At 28.1% G+C, this 13,834-nt stretch overlaps 1 long non-coding RNA gene across 1 annotated transcript; it reads right to left on the reverse strand.

Moving 5' to 3' along the window:
- Window positions 1-509: 509 nt before the first annotated feature.
- On the reverse strand, window positions 510-13,625 carry LOC145270590 (uncharacterized). Its single transcript, XR_013865458.1, has 2 exons — window positions 13,494-13,625; window positions 510-4,115 (listed from the first exon to the last, which is right to left on the reverse strand). It is a non-coding gene; the product is annotated as an uncharacterized LOC145270590 (long non-coding RNA).
- Window positions 13,626-13,834: the final 209 nt, after the last annotated feature.

Genomic DNA, 13,834 nt, shown 5'->3' on the forward strand with positions numbered 1-13,834 from the left:
TGTGATTTGCCACATGACCCATAGAAATATAAATCATTTCATATGCAACATTTCTACTAGATCAGACAAAGGAAGTGGGTCAAGGTCATTACTTATTGAACGTCCGTTGTATTTCAAATATTTAGCAGAATAAACATTTTCATGAAAACAATGGTAAAACACTAAAACCTTAAGTAGATATTTAGACATAAACACTTGATATAAAATAGACGTTTATTGGGATTTATTAAATTTAAAAGCAAAAGTAAATTTAGAACGCAGTTTTTAACACAATAATACATATAACAAGAATATTTTTTTACTTTTTCAAATTTTATTATTTTAATTCTCGTTGTGGATGGAACATACAACCAGATGCTATAAAATTGATGTTATGACAGGTGTTCAATACTTAATGCATTGCTCTAATTTTTCATATAAGCTGATTTCATAGAAATAGAAAATTCATAAAACAGATGTCAGACATTCACAAAATATCAAACAATACAAAAGACTACATTACAAAAATATTTTAAGTTTTTCTTATTTTACTTTGAAGGAAAAATCGAAACTTACTTGGCTAGCATGTGTGCATGCTTCAGTGTCGTTTGTGAAACAATAAAAGGAAAAATGACTAAAATGGTTTCACCCAATTTGTTTAATGGGTGATGGTCATGGGAGCCATGCAGAATGTCGCCATTTTATGCAAATGAGACACGTGAATAAAACAGTGTCAATTTTTGATTTGGATGTTTTAACAACAGAGTGTCGAATTTACCTGAAAAATTGTTAGTTTAACTTTTTATACTTTAGGTAGTTTAACCATAAACTTTAGGTAGTTTTAAAAGATCCTCACTTGATTTTCTTCTTTGAATTCATATCCGAGTGCACAGTTATGGATAGTTATTATCCCAGTGATCGCTTAATTGCACAAGTTTGGTCTTGTATTAATTGTGTTTAAATATTTCTTATAGTTTTGTCCTTTTGGGATCATATTCTTCAGTTGAACTTCTCAGAAATCAAGGGGTTCCTTACGTAGGGCTCCTTCATGAACTCTATATGAGATACATATTTGAATGTTCTATTAAAGTTCTTTTGTTTCTGTATGTTTTTTCATATGACCCAACAAATGTTCCATCCAAACACAGACTTTACAAGAATTTGGTTTTTCCTTTTTAAAATTTATTTTAATAAAATCTTATTAAAATTCATACATTTCAACCTATTATTATCATTAAAATTATGTCTCTTTTTGTGGAAATGTTTGAGTCTCTCTTGCACTTGGTTCATCACGTATATTTGCCAGGTAGTATTTGTCTAATTTCAGTTGCTCCTGTAATTACTGGAATAAAGATTTTTCAAAGATTCCAGTTTCTTTTCCATGTCGAACATAAGATGTTGGTATTTCGTTATTTTTTCCTATCACTTTGTTTACCCTGTTTTATTTGGCACATTAATTTCTTAGTTTGCTTTTTTCTCCTTTTTTCGCATATCATTACGTCATGTTTAATAGCTCTGTTTACTAGACGCGTAGCTGTATGAATTGTACAGTTATATAGTCATATCCAACTGCTGTTCAAAGGATTTGCTGTAGCATTCAATATCTAACATTTTACAGTATTATTGAAGACATTAACTTCTAAGGTTACTTCTTTCTACTTATTGTCTCTTATAATTATGTCAGGTTTAACAGTTCAGTTTTAAAGTGTGTAACCTTAAGAATTGTAGAGTTATAGCGGATGGTGTGTGACATGTCAAACTGCTGCAGCATTCAATATTCAACATGATATAGATCGTCATGTGGATATATTTACACAATCCATTGTGTTCCATTGTATAGTAGCCATCCTCTATAAAAATACTGACAGCTCGATGTCAAATGGTTCACACTAACTTCTGTATGATACAAATTGCATCTGTTATTGCTGATATCACACATTCTTAGAAGCATTGGTCATCAAGCTTTCATCGTGAGCAGTCATTATAATTCTATCCTGATTATATACACCTGGGCCAATAGATCCAGAAAATACTTGTCATGCTATGTTTGGCCCATTTCCTGTAATGGAAGTTCTGGAGTACTTTTTAGCACATCTTTTTTTGTAGCATACATGTTTTCTAATTGTCATATTTGTAATACAATCTTGGGAAAAATGGTTGGCCGGTTTTGTGATAGAGGTTGTCAAGCTAGTTCTTGTTTCATAATGCTGGTATACCATTTTGTGGTATGGATATTGGAAGATCATCAGATATTGTTCTCCGAATGTATTAAGATATGATGCAATACATATGACTTCTGTTCCAGAGAAGCACATAAGAATGCTGTTAGTCTCCAGTTTGTGTTTTTATGACGCAACAAATTCGATTTCTGTGCAAATGAACAACATACTTAACAAGAATGTGGTGTATTTCTTTTGTTTTCATTTTCTTATCACTTTGTTTTCGCTTGGGATGGGGAATTCTCCCGGATGCCAAACATTATCCCATTAGATAAATTTAATTACTCCAACCGAGAGATCTTTTTAAGATTTTAACTGCCGCTTTAAGTACACTTGATATATTTCTCTTGCAGTTGGTTCACATGGTATATTCGCTAAATAGTTTTTGACATTCTTTTCATTAGCCCAGTCGCTCCTATCAACGAGTATGATCGATACATTCTTAAGATTAGTTTCTTCTCATGTCGTACATAAGTTCTTGGTATTTTGTTATTTTCACCCTCTCTGCTCTATAAAGACCAACAGCATTAGGGACGTTTATTCTAACTAGAATTGCCACTTTCTCTGTCAGGGTTAATAGCCCAATTTCCTTGGTATGTAGCTGTAGGGCCAAAAACGCTTTAAGTATCTGCAAACGAGGAACCAATACTTAACAGGAATTCAGTTTTTTTCCCGTATGTCTTTTCATATGAGTCGACAAATTTGACTTCTGTGCAAAAGAAAAACCACATACTTCACATGAATGTGGTTTCTCTCCTGTATGTGTTTTCATATGATGCAACAAATGTGACTTCCGTGCAAAAGAAGAACCACATACTTCACAAGAATGTGGTTTCTCTCCCGTATGTGTTTTCATATGATTCAATAACTGTGACTTCTGTGCAAAAAAAGAACCACATACTTCACATGAATGCGGTTTCTCTCCTGTATGCGTTTTCATATGACGCAACATATGTGACTTCTCTGCAAAAGAAGAACCACATACTTCACATGAATGTGGCTTCTCTCCTGTATGTATTTTTATATGACTCAACAAATGTGACTTATGTGCAAATGAAGAATCACATACTTCACAAGAATGTGATTTCTCTCCCGTATGTGTTTTCATATGACGCAACAAATATGATCTCCATGCAAAAGAAGAACCACATACTTCACAAAAATGTGTCTTCTCTCCTGTATGTGTTTTCATATGACTCAACAAATTTGACTTCTGTGCAAAAGAAGAACCACATACTTCACAAGAATGTGGTTTCTCTCCTGTATGTGTTTTCATATGATCCAACAAATGTGACTTCTGTGCAAAAGAAGAACCACATACATCACAAGAATGTGGCTTCTCTCCCGTATGTGTTTTCATATGACTACACAACTGTGACTTCTGTACAAAAGAAGAACCACATACTTCACAAGAATGGAATTTCTCTCCTGTGTGTGTTTTTATATGACGCAACAAATCTGACTTCTCTGCAAAAGAAGAACCACATATTTCACAAGAATGTGGTTTCTCACCCGTATGTGTTTTCATATGACGCAATAAATTTGTTTTATGTAAGAAGAACCACATACTTCACAAGAATGTGGTTTCTCACCCGCATGTATTTTTATATGACTCACCAACTGTGATTTCCATTCAAAAGAAGAACCACATTCTTTACAAGAATATAGTTTCTGTCCCGTATGTGTTTTCATATGATTCCACAGATATGACTTCCGTGCAAAAGAAGACCCACATACTTCACAAGAATATGGTTTGTCTCCACTGTTTGATTGCATCTGATTCCACAAAAAAGTATATTAAACTGAGTGTAGGTTAATAAGCTTATAAGTTTCAACTTTAGATCCTTTTTTGAAGGAATTTAGATTTTCAAACTTTTGCAATTACCAATGAAGGATTTCTATTGATTGTTGCAATTTCTGGAAATATACAATAAAATTTGAAAAAATAAAATTAATGTGGTGAAATTGAATTAATTACATTGCTTTTATTAAAATAATCACAACATTTATTAGTAATTAAATTAAAATAGAATGAGCATAGTTTTATGCAATATTGGTTAGTTAACAAAATTAACTTGTTTCTATTGTCAAATATTGAACTAAAATTTTCACATTTCTCCATTTAAAAAAATATAGAATTGATTTTCTCATTTTACAAATTAGGACATTGCTTACTCATATTATTTCATTCTTCAGAATATTGTTCTCCTCTCGTAGCATTAGCTTATATTGCTTACTCATATTATTTCATTCTTCAGAATATTGTTCTCCTCTAGTAGCATTAGCTTATATTGCTTACTCATATTATTTCATTCTTCAGAATATTGTTCTCCTCTCGTAGCATTAGCTTATATTGCTTACTCGTATTATTTCATTCTTCAGAATATTGTTCTCCTCTCGTAGCATTAGCTTATATTGCTTACTCATATTATTTCATTCTTCAGAATATTGTTCTCCTCTCGTAGCATTAGCTTATATTGCTTACTCATATTATTTCATTCTTCAGAATATTGTTCTCCTCTCGTAGCATTAGCTTATATTGCTTATTCATATTATTTCATTCTTCAGAATATTGTTCTCCTCTCGTAGCATTAGCTTATATTGCTTACTCATATTATTTCATTCTTCAGAATATTGTTCTCCTCTCGTAGCATTAGCTTATATTGCTTACTCATATTATTTCATTCTTCAGAATATTGTTCTCCTCTCGTAGCATTAGCTTATATTGCTTATTCATATTATTTCATTCTTCAGAATATTGTTCTCCTCTCGTAGCATTAGCTTATATTGCTTACTCATATTATTTCATTCTTCAGAATATTGTTCTCCTCTCGTAGCATTAGCTTATATTGCTTACTCATATTATTTCATTCTTCAGAATATTGTTCTCCTCTCGTAGCATTAGCTTATATTGCTTACTCATATTATTTCATTCTTCAGAATATTGTTCTCCTCTCGTAGCATTAGCTTATATTGCTTACTCATATTATTTCATTCTTCAGAATATTGTTCTCCTCTCGTAGCATTAGCTTATATTGCTTACTCATATTATTTCATTCTTCAGAATATTGTTCTCCTCTCGTAGCATTAGCTTATATTGCTTACTCATATTATTTCATTCTTCAGAATATTGTTCTCCTCTCGTAGCGTTAGCTTATATTGCTTACTCATATTATTTTGTCTGTGTAAAAATCCTATGTACTTTTATTTTCAATCTCACTGAGGATGGAAAATTCAACGTTTACGAGTATTTATCTTACAAGTGATTTTTAACAAGTACTCTAACCACAGCACCCTGGGTCCTTGCAGAAAATCCTAGTATAAATTTTAGGAACTATTGGTTTTTCTAAATATTATCACTATTTTTAAATGTATATATATATATATATATAGTGACACCAAAAATGTCTGCACTTGTAATTTTTTCAAAAACTACAAATTTTAGCTAAATTAACTTCTAATTTACCGATACATCATATTATTCACCTTTTATTCCTCTATAATTTTACCTTTTCATATTTGATTTTTCATCGAGATATCCTAGTGTTCACGTCAATTTAAAAAAAATTAACTTCTAATCAAGAAGGTACAAAGAAACGCCGTGCAATTAAAAATTGTTATTTAAATGTAACTGTAGAACATTACTGCAACACAAAAACAACAGGAACACAATTTACTAGTTAATAGTACGTAGCATAGCCCTCTTGCAATTTGACCATCTCCGATGTTTTGGGTTTCTTTGAATTAGTCTGTGGCAATACTCTGGTGACAGGCATGCTACTTCTCTTGTATTTTTGGCAAAGTTTGTCCAGATTTGACATTTCATCATTGTGTAGCTGTTGCTTGATGTAATGCCATATGTTTTCAGTAGGATTGAGGTCTGGAAATTCTGCAGGCAAATCCAAACATGGACTATCATTCTCTTCAAGCAATCTCTTCACTGTGTGAATGGAGCATTATCCTGCATGAAGATAGTATTATCATCCAAATTCCAGCCAAAGTAGTGTAGAAAATGCTCAACAACGTATTTTAGCGAATTAATTGGACCTTGAAAGCGAAATATAGGGCCTAGACCATTGGCACTAATAGTGCCCACACCAAAACTGAACCTCTACCACCTTGCAACTGTGCACCTAGGATTAATGCCGATTACTTTATTAGATAAACCAGAAAGGTGGAGATCACAAAGAGAAAGACGAAGCATATTGACTAAATGTTATGTTGTGTGACATGCAACAACGACAATTACCATTAGAAATGCTTTGTTGCCTAAAAGGTTGATATTTTAAGCTAAGTCAAAACTCATTTTTTTGCTGCAGAGTTTTTGCGTTTTTGATTTTATGTTATTTTTTAAATTGATATAAACACTAGCATACTTCAATTTAAAGTCAAATATGACCAATTAAAATTTTAAAGAAACAGCTTACTACTTATTACTATATTATTTATAATTAATGGTTCCCAAATTGTGTTAAATACTATACTAGGCTTAGTAATTGATCATCACCCACAATATATACGGTTTCCTTAAGCCAGATTACTCTTTATTGTTCTTCTCTATTTATAATTTTTACTTCATCCCATAAGGGTAGATGGTTTCCCTTTTACATCCATATATATTCCACCATAACTGATTTTTCAATCTCTCCAATGTTTTCCTCGCCTTACTGTTAGTGAATGACATGGTTCATATTTGTATAAGTTTCCACATTTATATGGAATCTCTTTGTCATGATTTTTCCATAAACCGCTTTACACGCACAACATGCTTCTGCAGAGTTGAATCATTCTTGAATACTATCCTAACGTTTTTTAGATTACAGATTCTTTCTATTTTTTCTGCCAAATGGTATACAAACTGTCATCCATATAACATAAGGGCAGTATTCAGGAGCGATTTGACTATTTGGAAAAATCTTGTGTCTTGCTCTCTGGTGGAGAATTTTCTTAAACTTTCCACCTAATTTTAATATGTATTGTTATTATATTGTTATTAGTTCATATTGATTTTGCTAGTGCTTTAGGAAACAGACTGCTAGTTTCTTTACATTATGTAGATTGTGAGAACTGAAGTTTTGATACTGGTTACATATTTAAAGATATATAGTGTTATTAGTGTTATTATTTTAGTTATGTTGACTCCATGTGCCATGACATGAGTTGAAAAAGAGACAAGAGTTTACTCTTGTTATAATGGAGCATCTGTTTTCCAATTTTGTGCAGGTATTGACTTCACTATTGAAAAAAGCAGTGAAGTCAGTAACAAGATGGATAAGAGGGGAATCTCTTAATAAAATAAAAACGAATATATGCTTTAAAAGTGGCACAGAGGAATAGTTTTCATAATATAAAAAAGTTACTTTTCAAAAAGTGGGGGATCACTTTTTTTTTATAAATTTCATGTAAAATGATTACACACTTTATGCCCACCCAGTCAGAGGGGGCATTTTTTTTGTTTTTTGGGCTAACATTTTTTTTTCTGATTTCATGTTTCAATAAAGATACGAGGACATTAAAGAACAAAAATAAAGAAAAAAATGTGATTCGTGTCATTCCTTATGTTATCAGTGGTTAACATTTCTGCATGTGTAAACATAATTTTTGCCACAAAGTAGTTTTTTGAATATTAAGCAATGTAATTCCTTATGTTATCGGTGGTGGCCAATTCTTTATGCTCAAATGCATAAAGAATTGGCTCCCACTGATAAAGAATTACATTGCTTAATATCTGAAAAATATTATTTGTTTATGGCAAATTTAAATGCGATATTTGTTTTCAGCATACCTGAAAAACTAAAGAGATCGTCATGTTAAAGGTTATTGTTCAGGTGGAAAGTAAATAACCATTTACCGAAACGGCTTTCAAGCTAGACCTCTCCCATCACTATGTGGTCAGTAAATGGGTGCCCATTTTACATTAAATTTATATAGAAAAGTGATTCTAAACTTTTGAAAAAGTAATTTCCTCATATCATGAAACCTAATTATTTGCGCCACTTTTGACGTATATATTCGTTTTCAGCATCATGGAAAACCTCCAAAAGTCGTCATTGTAAATAAATTTTTAGAATTAGAAAGATTGACCATTTTTTTTTTTAATTTATAAAATTATTATATTTTCTTCAACGACGACTTTTACTTTTCAGGGGTGCTGAAAACGGATATATATTTAAAAGTGACACAGAAAAATACTGTCCATGACATGAAAAATTTACTTTTTAAAAGAAATTGGGGGGGGGGGGTCACTTCTCATTATAAATTTAATGAAAAATGAGCAAAAGTTGTTTTTGTTTTTTTGCTAATGTGCACGAGTACTGCTACCCTACTAGTGAAATACGTATCGGCTCCAATGTTGAATGTTGTTCGATTGAGGGAGACATCATTATTTTTACAAGGAAAGAATTTTTGCATGTGTGACCTAGCTTCTTTTTTTTTTAATTTATTTTGGCTTGAAATTTGCGCATGATTTTTGTTATGATTTTATCTGTGTTTTTTTTTGGGGGGGGATCTGAATATTTTTTTGCTGGAGTTTATGTAATTATTAACAGGAAAATTAATGAAAAAAAACTTACTTGGGGGATTTAATAAACAAACAAAATGAAAGCAAAACAAAACAAAAATTTGATGCTTATGCACTTATGTTACCGTTGATTTGAACAATTGAAATTTTTATTTTTTAATAAAACATATTATTAAAACAAAAATTTGATGCTTATGCACTTATGTTACCGTTGATTTGAACAATTGAAATTTTTATTTTTTAATAAAAAATATTATTAAAACAAAAATTTGATGCTTATGCACATATGTTACCGTTGATTTGAACAATTGAAATTTTTATTTTTGAATAAAAAATATTATTAAAACAAAAATTTGATGCTTATGCACATATGTTACCGTTGATTTGAACAATTGAAATTTTTATTTTTGAATAAAAAATATTATTAAAACAAAAATTTGGTGCTTATGCACATATGTTACCGTTGATTTGAACAATTGAAATTTTTATTTTTGAATAAAAAATAATTATTAAAACAAAAATTAGGTGCTTATGCACATATGTTACCGTTGATTTGAACAATTGAAAGTTTTATTTTTGAATAAAAAATATTATTAAAACAAAATTTGATGCTTATGCACATATGTTACCGTTGATTTGAACAATTGAAATTTTTATTTTTGAATAAAAAATATTATTAAAACAAAAATTTGATGCTTATGCACATATGTTACCGTATGATTTGAACAATTGAAATTTTTATTTTTGAATAAAAAATATTATTAAAACAAAAATTTGGTGCTTATGCACATATGTTACCGTTGATTTGAACAATTGAAATTTTTATTTTTGAATAAAAAATAATTATTAAAACAAAAATTAGGTGCTTATGCACATATGTTACCGTTGATTTGAACAATTGAAATTTTTATTTTTGAATAAAAAATAATTATTAAAACAAAAATTTGATGCTTATGCACATATGTTACCGTTGATTTGAACAATTGAAATTTTTATTTTTGAATAAAAAATAATTATTAAAACAAAAATTAGGTGCTTATGCACATATGTTACCGTTGATTTGAACAATTGAAAGTTTTATTTTTGAATAAAAAATAATTATTAAAACAAAAATTTGATGCTTATGCACATATGTTACCGTTGATTTGAACAATTGAAATTTTTATTTTTGAATAAAAAATAATTATTAAAACAAAAATTTGATGCTTATGCACATATGTTACCGTTGATTTGAACAATTGAAATTTTTATTTTTGAATAAAAAATAATTATTAAAACAAAAATTAGGTGCTTATGCACATATGTTACCGTTGATTTGAACAATTGAAATTTTTATTTTTTAATAAAAAATATTATTAAAACAAAAATTTGATGCTTATGCACATATGTTACCGTTGATTTGAACAATTGAAATTTTTATTTTTGAATAAAAAATATTATTAAAACAAAAATTTGATGCTTATGCACATATGTTACCGTTGATTTGAACAATTGAAAGTTTTATTTTTGAATAAAAAATAATTATTAAAACAAAAATTTGATGCTTATGCACATATGTTACCGTTGATTTGAACAATTGAAATTTTTATTTTTGAATAAAAAATAATTATTAAAACAAAAATTTGATGCTTATGCACATATGTTACCGTTGATTTGAACAATTGAAATTTTTATTTTTGAATAAAAAATAATTATTAAAACAAAAATTAGGTGCTTATGCACATATGTTACCGTTGATTTGAACAATTGAAATTTTTATTTTTGAATAAAAAATATTATTAAAACAAAAATTTGATGCTTATGCACATATGTTACCGTTGATTTGAACAATTGAAATTTTTATTTTTGAATAAAAAATATTATTAAAACAAAAATTTGATGCTTATGCACATATGTTACCGTTGATTTGAACAATTGACATTTTTATTTTTGAATAAAAAATATTATTAAAACAAAAATTTGGTGCTTATGCACATATGTTACCGTTGATTTGAACAATTGAAATTTTTATTTTTGAATAAAAAATAATTATTAAAACAAAAATTAGGTGCTTATGCACATATGTTACCGTTGATTTGAACAATTGAAAGTTTTATTTTTGAATAAAAAATAATTATTAAAACAAAAATTTGATGCTTATGCACATATGTTACCGTTGATTTGAACAATTGAAATTTTTATTTTTGAATAAAAAATAATTATTAAAACAAAAATTAGGTGCTTATGCACATATGTTACCGTTGATTTGAACAATTGAAAGTTTTATTTTTGAATAAAAAATAATTATTAAAACAAAAATTTGATGCTTATGCACATATGTTACCGTTGATTTGAACAATTGAAATTTTTATTTTTGAATAAAAAATAATTATTAAAACAAAAATTTGATGCTTATGCACATATGTTACCGTTGATTTGAACAATTGAAATTTTTATTTTTGAATAAAAAATAATTATTAAAACAAAAATTTGATGCTTATGCACATATGTTACCGTTGATTTGAACAATTGAAATTTTTATTTTTGAATAAAAAATAATATTAAAACAAAAATTTGATGCTTATGCACATATGTTACCGTTGATTTGAACAATTGAAATTTTTATTTTTGAATAAAAAATATTATTAAAACAAAAATTTGATGCTTATACACTTATGTTACCGTTGATTTGAACAATTGAAATTTTTATTTTTGAATAAAAAATATTATTAAAACAAAAATTTGATGCTTATGCACATATGTTACCGTTGATTTGAACAATTGAAATTTTTATTTTTGAATAAAAAATATTATTAAAACAAAAATTTGATGCTTATGCACATATGTTACCGTTGATTTGAACAATTGAAATTTTTATTTTTGAATAAAAAATATTATTAAAACAAAAATTTGATGCTTATGCACATATGTTACCGTTGATTTGAACAATTGAAATTTTTATTTTTGAATAAAAAATATTATTAAAACAAAAATTTGATGCTTATACACTTATGTTACCGTTGATTTGAACAATTGAAATTTTTATTTTTGAATAAAAAATATTATTAAAACAAAAATCTGATGCTTATGCACATATGTTACCGTTGATTTGAACAATTGAAATTTTTATTTTTGAATAAAAAATATTATTAAAACAAAAATTTGATGCTTATGCACATATGTTACCGTTGATTTGAACAATTGAAATTTTTATTTTTGAATAAAAAATAATTATTAAAACAAAAATTAGGTGCGTATGCACATATGTTACCGTTGATTTGAACAATTGAAATTTTTATTTTTGAATAAAAAATAATTATTAAAACAAAAATTTGATGCTTATGCACATATGTTACCGTTGATTTGAACAATTGAAATTTTTATTTTTGAATAAAAAATATTATTAAAACAAAAATTTGATGCTTATGCACATATGTTACCGTTGATTTGAACAATTGAAATTTTTATTTTTGAATAAAAAATATTATTAAAACAAAAATTTGATGCTTATGCACATATGTTACCGTTGATTTGAACAATTGAAATTTTTATTTTTGAATAAAAAATAATTATTAAAACAAAAATTTGATGCTTATGCACATATGTTACCGTTGATTTGAACAATTGAAATTTTTATTTTTGAATAAAAAATAATTATTAAAACAAAAATTTGATGCTTATGCACATATGTTACCGTTGATTTGAACAATTGAAATTTTTATTTTTGAATAAAAAATAATATTAAAACAAAAATTAGGTGCTTATACACATATGTTACCGTTGATTTGAACAATTGAACTTTTTATTTTTGAATAAAAAATATTATTAAAACAAAAATTAGGTGCGTATGCACGTATGTTACCGTTGATTTGAACAATTGAAATTTTTATTTTTGAATAAAAAATAATTATTTAAACAAAAACAGTAGTGTTCTCGTCGAAAAGTTTTTTTATTTTATTCGAGAAAATAAAAGGTACTCATGCACTTATTGAGCCGTGCTGAAATAATGACATTATTTAGAAAGCCATTCTTCACACGGGGACGGTGAGGTGTACCTATTCTGTACTTTCACTTAACAATTTAATAAAAACATATATCGTAAAACTTCAATAAAACTTGAAAATACTATTTAAAAATAGCGCGGGTACTTTCACCTAACAATCTAATAAGAACAGGTATCGTAAAATTTCAATTAAACTTGAAAGTACTATTTAAAAGTAGCACCAAATAACATTTGACTGTGTTTCGAGCTTTTTGTTTATTTTTGTTTATCGGCGATAAAGTAAAGTTTAAAAAAAAAGATACCGCAGAAAACTGTAATTAAACTTGAAAATAATATTCACCAATTTTTTTGTTAATAAACTCCGGCAAACAAAAAATATACCCCCCCCCCCCCAAAAAAAAAAAACAGACACGCAAAAATTCTCTCCTTGTAAAAATAATGATGTCTCCTTCAACATCGGAGCCGATGCGTATTTTGCTAGCGGGGTAGCACACTTGTACATCGGCCTTTTATTTATTTATTATTTTTTTTTTATCCGGATTTCATGTTTCAATAAAGACACAGGGAAATTAAAGAACAAAAATAAAGAAAAATGTTATCAATTCTGTACGTGAAAACGCATACAGAATTGGCCACCAATGATAACATAAAGAATTACGTATTGAACGTTTTTTTATGTTTAAGTCAGTATTGAAAACAAAATCTGATAAATTAGTGACCATTCGATATTAATCCGATGAAAAAAATATGAAAATAAAAAATACACATACGTGCGCCATGTAGTAATACTTACGTTTTTGTTTTATAATCTGCTTTCGATTAACTTTATCTGCTTTTATAAAGGAAACGATTTTTCAAATGTGATTGACTTTACAAGTTCACAAGTTAACATTCAAGATGAAGAACGGAAGAGCAAGTTCGCAGAAAACAAAATTGAAGAGGAAAAATAAAAAAAAAAGAAATCATTTCGAAATAGAGACGATCTATTTGGTGAATATCACGGATAAAATTAGTATTATTTTATTTAACATTTTAATATTTACATGAGAGAGAACAGGTTACAAGTTTCATCTTTATAAATTCTCTAATTCGTTGCTCGTGCAATTTAATGGCGGAAACGGATAAGGGAACATA

Source organism: Euprymna scolopes, chromosome 46 (genome assembly GCF_053919585.1).
Source record: "Euprymna scolopes isolate OS-2025 chromosome 46, ASM5391958v1, whole genome shotgun sequence".
Taxonomy (NCBI): domain Eukaryota; kingdom Metazoa; phylum Mollusca; class Cephalopoda; order Sepiida; family Sepiolidae; genus Euprymna; species Euprymna scolopes.